This window comes from Dendrobium catenatum, unplaced genomic scaffold, assembly GCF_001605985.2.
Source record: "Dendrobium catenatum unplaced genomic scaffold, ASM160598v2 fragScaff_scaffold_1676, whole genome shotgun sequence".
NCBI classification, from domain to species: domain Eukaryota; kingdom Viridiplantae; phylum Streptophyta; class Magnoliopsida; order Asparagales; family Orchidaceae; genus Dendrobium; species Dendrobium catenatum.
In genome coordinates, this window is record NW_021320138.1 from 1,784,510 (window position 1) to 1,801,218 (window position 16,709).

Sequence of the window (16,709 nt, forward strand, 5' to 3'; positions counted from 1 at the left end):
TATATGATAGACCGTCCCATTAGAGATAAGCCAATTTGGGGTCAAACGTTTTGGCCCATATGATAAACAAGTTAGGTTCCTAATAAGCTTATCATGTTGAATTAATTTTGAGCCAGATTGATTCGAGTCCAATCTGCCAATCTAAATTGACACTCCTACTCCATGTTCATGTTCATGAGTGATAATTGGGGAAGATGAACGAGTCCTCAAATATTTGGTCTTCCAAATAAACGCGTAGCACATTATAGAAGAGAGAACTAGATCAACATGGCGTAAAGTTAATACATTAATTTGATCGGCGTGTTAGCATTTGACAAATTACGCAACTTGAGATGCCATGTGGATGATCATTCAATGCAGAGCATGCAGTTATTGCCAAATGGAGACTGGCGTAGTCAGTTTTTGCTTTTTATTCTTTTTCTTATAGCTTTCTTTCTAAAGAACCAGAGACGTTAATAGCGAGGGAAGCTTGTCGTTGTCATTTGGTCTTTTGTCAGTAATTGAGAACTTCTCATTCTCTGTAAGGGCAGGTACTGATAGAGATGGTGGTAGAGGTGAATACTTATTAGTACCATTAAAGAACTTCTTAAGCATATCGAGTCTTTATCCTACTATGTGACATGAGGACTTCTCAGGAGTCGCTCATCCTAGTATTATTCTCCTCCAAACATACTTAATTTAGTAGTTCTAATGGGATCTGGTGCACTGTGATGCTGGTATGATTGCACCTTGATACTTGGGTTGTGTGGCTGAAATTTGAAATATGTTGGCAAGGCAATGACCTAGCTCCTCGTCATTTGTTGTTTATGGTCATTCATGTGTGATTGTAAATTTGCTAACTCCATATGTAAAACTTTTTTTAACCCTTTACATAGCAAGTGTCAACAAATTTAAATATAAAGATTGGGGGGATTGGGAGGATCTTTTTTTTTAGATGTTAAGATTTGTCTTTCAATCTCATATTTTAGTCTAATGTCTGCCTGCCTCATCCAGAGCTATATATAGTAACTTAGCCTAATACTAGAAAATACTTAATTAAGGGAATAAAAAATAATAAAAGGTATTGTACTATGCTTAACAGAAAGGGAAAATAGCATAAATGTGGAAGTGGAGAGTTAAACTATGTGTGGTGTTTGCAGGTAGGTGATAACTGCGACAGATGACCGCATCAATTCTCCCCCAGTCCTAAGAAGCTCGACACCAACAAGATTTCTATGATGTGTATGTTGTCTAGAGGATGATAACCATGGGCGGATTTAAGGGGGGCCCAAGGGGGCAAGTGCCCTAAAAAAAAATTCTTTTAGGCTCTCACCCTCTTTTTCTCTCTCTCTTATGCATATCTTCTCTCTCTCCCTCTCTCTCTCTCTCTCCCTCTCTCTCTCTCTCCACCGTTTCTTTTTCTTTTTCAATTTGTTTTTATGGCTGACAACCTTTTCCCTAGCTCTCCCTCTTACCTCTCTCTCTCTCTCTCTCTCCCTCTCTCTCTCTCTCTTGTAAAATATTTTTTAGTCATATTTTTATTTAAATTATATTTGAAAATATACGGTAGAAAAATAATTGAAATAGATTAGTATGATAATATATAGTTTAAATAAAATTGTGTTGAAATTAATTTAGATGAACATGCCAATAATTTTTTTTTGATTATCATAAAATTATGTTCTTATAATTAAAAAAATAATAATAAATTAAAACCATAATGTCAATTTCATGCTAAAATAAAAAAGCTCCGCCATTGATGATAACTGTAGATATCCGCTACATTGAATGTGAGTGAGGTGTGGATATCGGGTGGAAGGTCAATCACATAAGCGTTATAATTAATTCATGATATATCAATTTTATATAGATGGGGCATGTCTCTAGTGTCAACTCTTCAAATTTGAGCTCATTATGAGATCTCTAGCCCTAAAAACTAAATATGTTCCCAAATGCTATAAAACATTTAAATATTTACACATTATACCACTAGACCCTCTACCCTGTGAATTTTAATCATAGGACTTCTCCAAGACCTTTGATCATATCAAAATCATTGATTATGATATATTAAACATTAAACTAGCTACATTTTGATGGACTCAATTTGACCCCTATTTGATTATGGGTCAAAATGACCAAAATGTCCCTTTAGGGCAAATTTGAAGTTTCCTCCAAACTTTAATATGACCCGGTCAAATCAAACCCTAAAATCTCTTCCAATATATTCTAAACATCATTAGGAGTGCATAAGACTCAAACCCAGACCTTGGTTAAGCCTGGTTGACCAAGCCAACCTATTTTGACTAAAATACCCCTTAAGAGTTTGAATAGCCATTTTGATCCAAATGGCCTCCCCATTGCATGGAACCACTTTCATTCAAATCAATATATATATTTTTTAAACTTGTTGAGCTTAAACCCAAGCCCTGAGTCAACCTTGTTGACCAACTCAACTTAGGTTGGTCAAACGGCTCATTAAGGGTCTAAATGGTTAATTTGACCCAAATGACTATCTTGACCCATGAGACCACATCCACTATCTTTTATTGATCAAACCAAATCTTTTGAGCCCAAATAGACCATGACTCAAACTAGGTTGACCAAATAGCCCCTTAATGATCTAAATGGTTAATTTGGCCCAAATAATCATTTTAATCCCTGGAACCACCTTTACCAGACTCCATTTATCATTTCAAATCTATTCAGATCAAATTTAGCTCATGGGTCAACCTGGTTGACCAAGTTGACCCAATACCCTTTAAGGGTTTAAATGGGTCAATCTAACCCATCTAAGCAAATTGAATATTTCAAACCCTCAAATCTACCCCAATTCATAACTTTAACATGTCTTAGTCCTCAGTTAATCAAGTCCAAGTAAAGTTGACCAAGTCAACCTACCAAGACTTGGTCAAACTGTTTTAAAACCCATTTCATACATTTAAATTCCAATCTTTAACTTCCAAACCTTCTCCAATTCATCCAAGCAACTCAAAACCTCCACATCAGTAGTCATGTTGATTGGTTGACAAGTTAACCTAGTCAACAAAGTCTTCGTGAAGGTTTTAAATGGTCAAACTATATTCTATAGGACAATCGACTCACTACCTATCCACTCTATGACTTTAAGCTGTTTTGGGGGACACTTGACTTCAATCCCCCCCCCCGCCCCCCCCCCCCCCCCCCCCCCCCCCCCCTCAAATCTATCCAACTCAAAGGGATAAGTGCCAAAACCCTTCCCAAATAATGATCACACACTCCCATTTCCAAAAACCCCAACTCTAGCAAGCTCTAGCCCTCTAAGACTCTCCCTTATCTTTTCTTGTCCTCTCCCAAGCCATCCAAAACCTTTTCCCACCATTTCAAAGCTTCAAAATACCATTTAGTGAAGAGAGAGAGAGAGAGGGAGAGAGAGAGAGAAAGAGAGAGTAACTGAGTGAGAGAAACTCTTTTTCCTTAAAAGTTTTCATTCCAACCATCAAAAGTTTCTTAGGTCTTAAAAAATTGTAGAAGATTTCTCCAGCTTTCCATGAAATCAAAAATCCACCCATTGGATTTTAAGATAGCTTAACTTTTAGTTTAAACTTCAATTTGAAACTATAGGAAATCTATTATGCATGAGCCTCTAAACTCCAGGTATTAGAAGGTTTGATTTTCATTAACCTATGTTTCAAATTTCACTTGTTTTGATTGAAAATTTTTGAAGTTATGGAAATATGAAATTTTAGTTCATTTTGAACTAAAATCCTCTAGTTTGATCAAAGTCGTTCTATCGTGAGGAAGACACAATCTGACAGCCTAGATTCGGCTATGTCAACCGCAGACATTCGAGGGGCTCGAATGTCGGCCATTTTGATCTAGATCAGGACATGCGGCTAAATCCTAGTCGTCGATTCATCTGTCCAAAATTTCTACCACATATTTTAGTGGTAGCCAGGATGCGCGATGTGTGTCCCGAAATGTGTCAAATGACGGTGGTGATGACCCAATCATTACACCTTCATTATAATGATTAAAAATTATATATTTAAAAATTCATTTTAAATAGAAAAAACTTCAAAAAAAAAAAAAAAGAAAATTCATTTTAACCATTTTTTTGTATTATTGAAAAGGTATTTTCATGTATTATTTATTAAAATTAAAATCATGTTATTTTGATGACTGAATTTTGAGATATTTGAGTTTATTAAAAATTTAATTTTCTTAATTTTGAAATATTTTTGGACATCTTAGGCATCCCCTATAATTTTACTAGGTTCAGATGTAGTGGATTGCTGTGGTGTAAATTTTCAAAGTGATAGGGCTATTTTTTACCCAAAACTTTGAAAATTTATAACTCACAAAATTCTTAGAATTAGGTTGTATAAATTCTATGGTGTGCTTGAATATGTCTCAGGGCTAGATGGATAGAAGTTCAAACCCAAGTGAACATTAGTGACATCTAGAAAAAATAATTAAGGATTATGTCTAGACAACTTAGAAAATTCTTAGGAAACTATACATACATCAATTTGGGGTGAAACTTAACCACAATAAACTTAGTAACATTTTTCACCATATGTTTAAATTTCATTAGATTTTGAGCTCATTAGGTAAAAAAACTAAAAAAGTCAAATTTCAGCTTTTTAAAGGATTTAGAAAATTTAAAAACAATTATAATTAATCAAATTTAAATCCAAAAATATAAATAACATATAAAACTAACCAAAATTTAATCCTCTACCGATTAAAAATAAAAAACCTATTACTAAACATTTAATTTGACTTTAATTTAAGTTTTAATGAAAATTAATATTTAATTAAATTAAATAATTAAGATTTATTCAAAATTTTAAATAAATTCAAAATACTTGGATACACTCTTATGGGTCATCCCTGATATTTAGGAGTTTTTCCATATAGTTTGGGATGGTTTTGGATCAAAACAATCAAAATCTTCCTAATTAAATAATTTTAAAAATTCATTAATTAACTAAACTTAAAAAAATCACAAGTATTCTAAAAAATTCTAAATTGAACAAACTTAGTGTCATTAAAATTTATTTAAGATCTAGTATTTAATAAAAATGTCAAACATTAAGAAATAGGTTAAAGTAAAAAAGTCAACTTTCTGGCCAATAATAATTCAAATTTAGGTCAAAATATCAATAATTCATAACTTAATGAAGAAAATTTTAAATTAATTGAACTCAAAGACATTGAACTCCATTTGAGGTCTAATATTTATTAAAAATATCAAATCCTAAAAAATTAATAAAAAAGTTAACATTTTAGCTTACTCTAGTTTAAATTCCAACTTCAACTTAAAAAATTCATAACTAAATATAGAAAAATCTAATAAACGCAAACTATGTCTATTTACTTATCTTAAGGTCTAGTATTTAGAAAAAAAATTAAAATTTAAAAATTCATTTTAATTTAGAAATGTAAATTTTGACCCTTTAATTTAATATATTTAATAATTCAAATAAATCCAAAAAAATCAATATTTAATTTAAAATTCAAAAAAATTTTAATCTAGAATTAAAACAAAAAACCAATCATTCTAATTAAATTTTATCAACCCTTCAAAATATATTTTTAATTCATTAATATTTAAACTAAAACTAAATTTTTATGTGACCTTGGGCCAATCAAAATAGTAAATAACTTTAGGATATATCCAAATCACATAGCCTCTTGCACACACTTTAGATACTTGCTAGATTAACCGACTCTAGATCTAAGCTATGCCAATATTTACATTCTTGTTACTTGTGTGCGAGGTTTTCTATAGTTTTCACTATATGCTATTTGTAAATTAGTTTATTGGTATGAGTATTTATTTAAATTTTATAATATGTAAATTGATGTAATAGATGATAGATTACCCTTAGTTTAGGAATGATATGGATGCTCACAGAGCTTTTTGCATGTGGCCACGCTCATGTAGGGCTATAAATCAAGGGGGTAAAAAAATAAAGCTTTAAATAAACAAACTTTATGTAGGTGCTAATTGTTAAAGCCCATTTACAATTTAAAAGAGCATGGCCAAGTATGGATGATATTTTATTTAATGTGTATATATAATTGCTTGAGATATTTATTATATTAATTTCTTAGGATAATCTTATAGGGAGTAGATTTTTATTTTGAATTCTAATGTAATTTATTGAGTTGAGTTGTGAAAGTAAGTCTTTGAGTTAGGATACAACCATCCAACTTGGAGCCCAAAGATGAGTAAACATCTCTTAAAAGAGGGCTCCCTTCCATTTGGACATCCAAGTTAGGATAATTTTAAATATCCTAAGAGAAAATAAAACATCCATTTATGGGAGAGTTTCTTTTCATTTGGATATCCAGACCTAAGGAATCTAAAGAGCACGAAGAAGGAAAAAAAAATGAAGACTTAAAGTGTATCCCACTCAAAGTCAATTGCCTCAGTCCTAGGATTATAATCTGGATTATTGTTAGAGGTTCCCATCCACTTTTAATTTATTTAGACCCTGAGTTGTAATTAAAAGATATTTTCTTATAAACATTTATTTAATTTAATTGATTTGATTTGATTGATTTATTTATTTTTTTTTCATTTATGCATAGGGTTGCCTACTTTTTTTAGTTTCTTTTCTTACATGTCATTTTTATTTTTGCTTGGATATGATCAGAAGCTTGTGAGGGAATGATCAAAACTATTCAAAATTTAAATAAAATTTTTAGGATAATGTAGAAATTCTAATGATCTAAGAAGTATGCCCACGACTGCCGGGAGTCTGCATAAATATATTAATACTTTATCTTCATTGTTAGGCACATCCTCACCTACGGGTTATAACAGGTCACTTGACCTATTAGGGAGCACTCCTATCAAAGGGATGTTGTGTAATCTCTATAAAAAAAATATTTTAAAGCTTTTTTAAAACTGCTTCATACATTTTATATATTTTATTGAGTCAATTAGCATGCACTACTTTAAAATTAATTTAAAAGCATCTAAATCTTTAATTTTATTTTTCTTAAGCATTTTCACCCTGCATAAAGTCAAAGGGCCAATTAAGATCTACGTTAGATGTTGGCCCAACTCCTCAAAACTTTAATTAAAATTATCCCTACACTCTTTCAAAAAGGGTCTGGATACATGGATTTTAAATCGCTTAGGTGGTTAGTTGGCTCCCTAGTCCAGGCTATGGTAAATCCAACTTTTACACTATATTAACTAGGTTCAAGTCACTATCGTCTAATACCTAATTTAAATTTAGGTTCTGAGACAACTTTAGGCCTTAAGACCTTAACTTCCAGGAATATAATCCAAAATTTCTAATCAATTGATCAACTCAAACTAAAATATCTCTTCAAATCAAAACTTAAAGCCTAACACATATAATAGGCTGGGGTATTTCTAAATTATTTTAGAATCTCAAGACACCCTTTACCTTTCTTCAATAAGTGTTCAACCTTAATCGAAACACCAAATAAAATTTTCACCGTTATTCTAATTGAGAGTATTCGTAGGAAATTCATCGTCCCTATAATGTAATTTACTATGAGGGCTTACACTCGTAGGAAATTTAGAACTCACATTTATTTTACAAATATTGATATAAAAAATTCATTTTATTTTCTCTAGGAAAATTAAAATTAACGACGATAATTATCGTCATGTTCGAGCAATTGATAATGAATGATATTTTCTTCCTTTGGGGAGATATATCATTTGTTGATAAAACTTAGAATATGAAATTAACAATAATTCATCTAGATTATCATAGCTAGATATTTGATTGAACTTTGTTGTGACATTTCTAGGCCATATGCAGTTATTTCTTAAATTTGACTATAATATTCAAAGTGGAATTTGTAATTCTAAATATGAACCCCATTTTAAAATCTTATTTCCACATCTCAAGGTGGAATACCTTTCTTAATGGGATATTCGATTTCATAATTAAAATTCAAAGTTAATCTCAAAATTAAAAAAAAGAAAGATTAACCTTTTCAAAATCCATTTTCCAAAATTCAACCCCAACACGAGGCAGTGGAACATATTATCGAGGGTTCTATTAATGAACTCAGTCTGACTGTTAGTTGGTGGGTGATAAGCCGAGCTGAACTGAGCTGAGCTTGAGATCAGTGTTTAACCTCTTCCATAGCTCCCTCTAAAAGTTGCTAAAAAACTTTACGTCACAGTTTAAGGTATGGCTACGGGGTAGCCCGTGCAATATTACTATTTCCTTGAAGAAGAGGTGGGTAATATTGACAGCGTCGAATGTCGTTTTGCACAAGAGATAATGTGCCATTTTAAAGAAATAATCGACAATGACCATGATGGAAACGACTTCACACTTAGTCAGAGGTAGGTCCAAAATCAAGTGTTAAATCTTCCGAAATAGAGTTAGGGATTGGAAGATGAAGACAAAGTCTAGTATTTTTAGTTGTACCTTTATTTATTTGATAGACATAGCACTTCTCTATAAATTTGGTAACATCTCTATGTAAGTGTGGCCAGTAGAAGCGTGCATGTAACAGCTCTAAAGTCTTACCTCGCCTGGTATGAGGTGCCAAACTAGCACTGTGGAGTTCTTTAATCAATTGAGTCTGCCACGATGAGTCGGGAACACATAAGCTATTCAACTTAAAAGAAAAACCCATGATGGAACATATAGTCTTGTTGCAGTTCGCCTACCACACAAGTTGCCCAAACCTAAGAAAAATCCTTGTCTATGGCTTAAAGCTCCTATAATGACTGCTAGCCAGTGATTTCAGTTTGAAGGTGTGTTAGAAGGGTCGAAGGCCTTCTCAAAGCATGTGCAACTCTATTTGATTGAACCTCCTTGTGCTTAGTTACAAAACTAAATCTTTTAAAGAATATAATCCATCTCGCATGCATTTTGTTGATATTCTTTTTGGTTTTTGATATATTGTAATGCTTGATCATTGATACATAATACAAAGTCTCTATGCAACAAGTAAGGCTCCCACAATTTGAGAGCCCTAACAACCGCATACAAATTCTACTTATATGCTGACCACTGCTATCGGGCGGTGCTCAATTTCTAACTAAAGTATTCAACCGGCTTTCCATCATGTGATAAAATTGCTCCTACACCGATGACTGAGCATCAATGTCCACTTAAAAGGGTTTGTCAAAATAAGAAAAACCAATACAGATGTCTAGCTAAGAGATACCTTAATCCTTTCAAAACTTTTCTATTGTGCACTGGTCCATGAGAAGGTTGAAACCTTCAAAAATTTAGTAGTGGGAGCCATGATAAGTACTACTGAAGTTTTTGATAAATCTATAGTAGTAGTTAGCTAAGCTGTGGAAGCTACACACATCAGCCAATGAGAGAGGAAATGACTATTCCTGGATGGAAGAAATTTTTTATGGAGCAGTCATTATTCGTCTGACATAAAAAAAAACCCCCAGGAAGTATACACTGGTGATGACAAATTCATATTTGACCATATTAAGGAACAATTGGTTGCCGCATAGAGTCTTAAAAATTAATTTCAGATGGTCATAATGATCTACAAAGGAAGTGCTAAATATTAAAATTTCATCAAAATATACTATATAAATTTTATTTAGATAAGGCCTTAATATTTCATGCATAAGTCGCAAAAATATAGATGGGGCATTACAAAGCCTAAAGGGCATAACCTTCCATTCAAAAAACCCATCTATCGTCTTAAAAGCACTCTTCCACTCGTCTCCAGGTCGAATACTAATTTGATGCTAGTAGCCACTCCTCAAGTCCAACTTTGAGAAAATTGTGGAACCTACGAGCTTGTCAAGGAGGTCATTAATTCATGGGATGAGAAATCTACATTCAACAGTGATGCAGTTTATAGCTTTACTATCAATGCACATTTGCCATTGTCCATCTTTTTTGGGAACAATCAAGGATGGGACAGCACATGGGCTCAAACTTGACTGTATGAATTGCTTTTGTAATAATTCCTACACTATAATCTACAAAATGACATTCTCTTGAGGGCTCATGCATTAATGAGGTAAATTAGGTAAAATTACTCCAGGGATAAATTCTATTTGGTGTTGGAGATCTCCTAAAGGAGGTAACGTCGAAGGCTCCTCAGGTGAAGCAACGTCATCTAATGAATCAATCAACTGCTGAATTTATTGATGATGGGCTAGAGGAATCCGTTCACTCAAATTGTTGGCAACCAAAGTAAGGATCAGACAGCTTGAGCCTTTCAATTACAAGAGCGCGTGACCCAAAATGACACAAACATATGTGAGACTACTGACGTGGGGATTACTCTAGGATGGACCAACAGATAGGAGCTTAATCTTCTTTTCATTCCGTTCTATAGTATAGGTATTAGCCCTGCCACCATGAACCGCTCTGCTATCATACTGCTACAGTTGACCAAGGATCAAATGGCATACATCCATCTCAAGGACAACACAAGTAACTTGACATAAATAGCTTTTATCGATGGTAAAAGTGACCTTGCAAAGTTTACAAATGAGGAAATCTACACCCTTCTTTACCCAACTAATTTTAAAGGGCTAGAGTTTTTTATTATTTTAATTTGCAGAGCTTGAACATCAGCCTTTGAGATAATATTCTTGGTACAATCGCTGTCATTCACCAATTCATATAACTTGACATTAATAGTATAATTGGTAAGAAATAAGCTATGCCTTTGAGTTTCAACTAGTTTCTGCGAGGCTAAAAGCAGTTTCTCCATAACACAAATGACTAGTTCCCATTTATTGGCTTGTAATTCTTCCACCAATTCCTCTGTTTTCTCCAATGTTTTGGATTGTTTAGCTTTTTCATCTCCTTCCACTAATTATACCTGATGGTGGGATGGACATTCATTAGATTTTTGGCTGGGTTGCAGACATCTAAAACATTTTATGGTGGAATGTTTATCATAAAGATTATCTTAGGTTATTGCTTCGGGCTTAGCTGGTCCCCTATACTCAGTTGGAGCATTGGCCGCAGATACAGGTGTTGAGAGTAATGGCTTGGTTTAAGATGCAACAAGCTTGGGTTGCCCCAAATTTCCCTCATGAAAAGATTGTCGTGCTGTATTCGATCAATAATGTCATTGTATTTGAGCTTTAGCCTTTAACACAAAGTTTACTGCCTGAGATAAAGACTAGGCAAAATTTAGTTCCAATTTATCTTGGAGCTTAATTTTCAAACCTCCAATATAACTAGCCACTAATTAATTTTTGGATTTCGTTAAGTTATATAGTGCACTATGCTGATAAAACTCATATGTGTACTCACTTACAGAGCATTGCCCTTGTGTACAATGTTGATATTGGAGGTATAATAGCCGCTCAAAGTCTATGAGTAGAAAATGCCATCTCATTAGCTACTTCATACGACTCCAACTATAAAGAGGACCCTTTCCTTCCCGTTGTCTACTATGAAGTAATTAAACCCACCATGCACTGTTCCCCCTTTGAGTCGATAATGCCAAGTATTTAACTTGTTTGTCTGGATTGACCTCCATATATTAAAAAAAATAATTCTACCACTAAGAGAAGGCTTTGTCATTTTTGTTAGTGTAGGCAGATATGTGTTTTGTTAGTAATGTTTTGTAGTACGAATATTATGGTAGGAGGCATTTTTGCAGATGTTATAGGTATGCAGGTTAATGTTTTTATAGAGGCCAATTAGTCACAAGGTGACTTAGTGTACATGAAGGTTGATCCAAGGTAGGAGGTACTCAAAGTTATCCATTAGCAATAGCTCCATCTAAAGATACCAGTGAGGGATCTTTAGTGCAGAGCAAGAGTAGATTAAGTGAGAGGTTTTCAGGAGTTCAGAGGAAGTCTACACCTATTGGTTGCCCCTCTAGTTCAACCCAGGGTCTATAGTCTATAGCAATAGGAAGCGAATGAGGCACCATATGTAGCGATTGGTATGATATGTATTTTTGAGCTACCTTACTTTCTTTGTTATTCTAGTGCTAGTTATTACTTTATGTCTGAATGTCTTTTGGATGATTTAAGTCTTATTCTTATTATGTTATATCCTGAATTATTTTTTATACTTCTAACGAGAGATTTGATGGGAATAAATAAGGTCTACTTATGTGAGCTTAAGACATATAGAAAGAAATTCATGTCAACATTGATTTTATTGCCTCTATGTGATAGTAGGTATGGAAATGTTGAATAAGTATTAGACTATAATTAATTGTAGCAAGAAGAATGTGAGACTATGTATAAACCAAGAAATATTTTATTTTTTTGGTACTAAGAGCTCCTTATCATCTATAATCTGTATATTATAAATGTATAAGGCTTAAAGGTAAGGAGATTCTATATTTTTGGCCTATGTAAGAGATTTAATAAGATTCATTAGAAGTCTTGAATATGTTATAGAGGTGAAGGAATTTTATGATGTTTTTTCTTAAAGAGTTACTGGGTTAGTGTTTAGGGTTTGGGTTTGGGTTTAGGGTTTGGGGTTTAGTATTTAGAGTTTAGGGTTTAGGGTTTAGGGTTTAGGTTTTAGGGCTTAGGTTTAGGTTAGAGGTTTAGGGTTTAGGGATAAGGTATAGGGTTTGATTTAGGGTTTAAGATTCAAGTTTATGGATTAGGGTTATGGTTGAACACTTAGGGACTATGATTTAGGGTTTAGGTTTTAGGGTTCAGGGTTTATGGTTAGGGTTTAGGTTTTAGGGTTCAGGGTTTATGGTTAGGGTTTAGGTTAAGGTTTTATAGTTTAGGGTTTTGGATTTGATATAGAGTTTAAGGTTTAGAATTTAGGGTTGAGGTTTTGGGTGAATGTTTTGGGTTTAAGATTTACGATTTAGGGTTTAGGGCATAGATTTTAAGGTTAAGGTTTTGATTTTAGGATTTGGGGTTTATGGTTGGATGTTTAATTATAGGGTTTAGGGTGTATGTTTTTAATTTTAGGGTTTAGGGTTTGGTTTAGGTTTTTGAGATTAAGGTTTAGGGTTAAGAGTTTTAGGATTTAGGATATAGGGTTTATGCTTTAGGGTTGAAGATTTAGGGTGTAGAGTTTAAGGTTTATCCTTTAGGGTTTATTATTTAGGGTTGGGTTTTAGGATTTAAGATTAAGGGTTTAGTGCTTAAGGTTTGAACTTAGGTTTTAGGGTTTACATTTTATGGTTTAGGTTTAGATTTTAAAATTTAAGATTTAGGGTTTACGGTTTATTGTTTAGTGCTTAGAGTTTATATTTAAGGTTTAGGGTATGGGGTTTATGTTTAAGGGTTTAAGGTTTAGGATTAAGGTTTACCATTTAGGCTTTAGGTTTAGGGTTTAAGGTTTAGATTTTAGGGTTCTATATCAAGGTGTTATCATGTATGATTATGATAATGAAGACTCCTTATATGATGACACGAAGAGAACTGCAATAGTTGAGGGTATAATTGGAGGAGCTATTGGATAGAGGTTTTATTAGGCTGAGTGGATCACCATGGGGAGCTCATGTATTATTTGTGAAGAATAAAGATGAATCATTACATATGTGTATTGATTATCGAGAGTTGAATTAAGTAACTATGAAGAATAATCACTCGTTACCCATGATTTACAAACTATTTGATCAGCTAGAATATGCAACCAGATTTTCCAAGATTTATTTATGATCAAACTATCATCATTTAAGAATAAAAGCAATAGATGTGATGAAGAAAATCTTCAGCACTAGATATAAATAGTATGGGTTTCTGGTAATGTCATTTAGTTTGACTAATGCCTCATTAGTATTTATGGATTTGATGAGTTGAGTATTCCTTGAGAATTTAGATCAAAATTTTTATTAAATTTATTGATGTATTCGAAATGTGGAAGATCATGCAATACATTTATAATTTTCTTTTGAGACTCTAAGGAAATACAAGCTATATTATAAAATTTTGAAGTTTGAGTTATGGTTAACTTATGTAACTTTTTTATGGCATGTGATAAATAAGAAAGGGATATTTATATATCCCAGAAATGTGTAGGTTGTAGTAGATTTATTGAGACTGTAATCCATAACAGAGTTCCATAGTTTATTGGGCATGACAAATTATTATAGGAATTTTGTTAGAGGCTTCTCTCATATTATGATTCCTCTGACTAGATTGACCCAAAGGACTATATCGTTTGACTGGACACCAGAGTGTGAAAGAAGATATCATAGATTGAAGGAGTATATGGTGCAATCCCCTGTACTAATAATTCTATTGGGTATAGAAGGACTTCAAGTGATAATGATGTTTCATTGAAAGATCTGGGATGTGTGTTGCAATAGAATGAAAAGGTAATAACTTAAGAATCCAAGAAGCTTAAGTTATATGAGAAGTAGTACCTAACTCATGCTTTAGACTTGGAAGCTATTATATTTGCATTACAAATTCGATGAAATTATTTGTATTATGTCAAATGTGGGATCTATAGTGACCATCAGAGTTTGAAGTATATTTTCATCAAGAAAGAATTAAATTTGAGGCAGAGAAATTGGTTGGAGCTAATTAAGGACTATGATTTGAAATTCATTTATTAATTAGCCAGGTAGGGAAAATATGGTTACTGATGCTTTGAGTAAGAAATCAATAGGAGTGGTAGCTAGTTTAGTAATTACTTCTGAGAAAATATTAATTTGGGAGATGGAGAAGTTATAATTAGAAGTAATATATTCATATGATATGCATACTAGAATCATATCTCAGATGATAGTTCAACCCTTATTATCAAATAAAAAAAAATAAAAAAAAAAACTTAGAAGGTAGATGAAGAATATGCAATGTTGATAGATCATATTCAAATTGGAAAGATAGTTGAGTGGAATGTAGATGAGTAAGGTGTGTGTGTGTTTTTTTTTTTTGTGGTAACAAATTATGGATCATAAGTAGTGGTGATATGAGGAGGGAGATTCCACATAAAGCCCACTACTCTGTATGCACTATTCACCCAAGCAATAACAAGATGTATCGCAATATGAAGTGCATTTTCTGGTGACCTAGATTGAAGTGAGGAGTGATAGAACTTATTTCTAAATTTAAAGTATATCAGATAATGAAAGCTGAGCACTAAAGTCTTAGTGTAATATTGCAATAGTTGTATATTATTGAGTGAAAAAAAGAGGAGATTACTATGGATTTTGCTTTTAACTTTCCCAAGTTTAGTCAAGGTTATGATGTGATGTGGGTAGATGTGTAAGTGAGCCGAGCCGGCTCGCGAGCCTGCTCGAGCTCGACTCGTTTATAGGCTCGCGAGTCGAGCTTATCGAGCTCACGAGTCGAGCTCGAGCTCGAGTTCGAGCTCGTTTAGTAAACGAGCTCGAGTTTGAGCTTGACGAAGCTCGGCTCGTGAGCTCGCGAGCCGGCTCGAACTAATGTTTTTTTTTTTTTTATATTTAATCTAAAAGCTGCTGAAGAATAGCAGCCTTTTTCTTTTCTAATTAATGCTAAAGTGGCATTGCTCACGCAGTCTCTGCTCCACGGTTTGAAACGGGCGGATTTCCCAAAAAATAAAAGAACAGGCGGTAAAATTAAAAGCAGGCGGGAATGTTAGGAACGAAAACGAGCGGCTCGCGAGCGGCTCGATATAGTGTTGCGAGTCGAGCTCGAGCTCGATTTTTGAGCCCGACTCGAGCTTGAGCTCGAGTTCGAGCTGGGTATTCGACTTGCGAGTTGAGCTCGAACACCCCCTGACTCGAGCTCGACTCGACTCGTTTATACCCCTAGATGTGGGTTATAGTATATAGATTGACTAAGTTTGCTCATTTTCTGTCAATGAGGTAGACTAATTTTGTTGACGAGTTAGTTCTATTGTATGTGAAAGAGATTGTTAGGTTACATGAAATTTCTAATGTTATCATTATCAATCAGGATGGTAGATTTAGTTTGAAGTTTTGGAACGATATTCAAGAGAGTCTTGGGACAAAGTTGAAATTCAGCTTGAAAATTTACATCAATATGGATGGGCAGTTTGAAAGTATTATTTGGTTTTTAGAGGATCTTTTGAGGCTTTGTATTCTAGATTTTGAAGAAAGCTAGACTGATCATATTCCTTTAATTGAATTTTCTTATAATAATAATTTCCAAGTAATCATTGATCTGGCTCTTTATGAAGCTCTGTATAGAAAAAAGTGTGGGACACTGATATCTTAGGCAGAGGTAGGAGAAAGTAAGCAGATAGATTCAGAGCTAGTAGAAAGTGCTACTGAAAAGATCCGACTGATCAGGAAAAGATTGGAAGTAGCTCTCAGGACAAGCAAAAGAAATATTTTTATCCAACACAAAAGTTTGTGGAATTTCAAGTTGGCAATTTTGTGTATCTAAAAGTCAACCCCATAAAGAGTGTAAATAGATTAAAAAAAAGATAGCAATTTAAGTCCTCAGTATATTGGACCTTTTTAGGTAATTGAGAGGATTGGAGAATATGCTTATAGTTTTTTTTTTTTATTTTTACGAGCCGTATCTCATATATCCATAATGTGTTCCATGTGTTAGTGTTAAAGAGATTGGTATCAGATGTAGATCTAAGAGTCCCAGAAGATAAAGTTGATATGACACCCAATCTGACTTTTAGAGATAAACTTGAGCATATTCTGGCTTCTAATATTAAGCAATTAACAAATCATTAGATTATGATGGTGAAAGTTCAATGAAAGCTAGACTAAAGAAAAAAGTAACTTGGGAGAAAGAGGTTGAATGAGACAATTATATCAAAACCTTGTCTGACTGTGCTGTAAATTTGAAAAGTCGGGATGATATTTTCTATAAGAAGGGGAGAATATAATATATA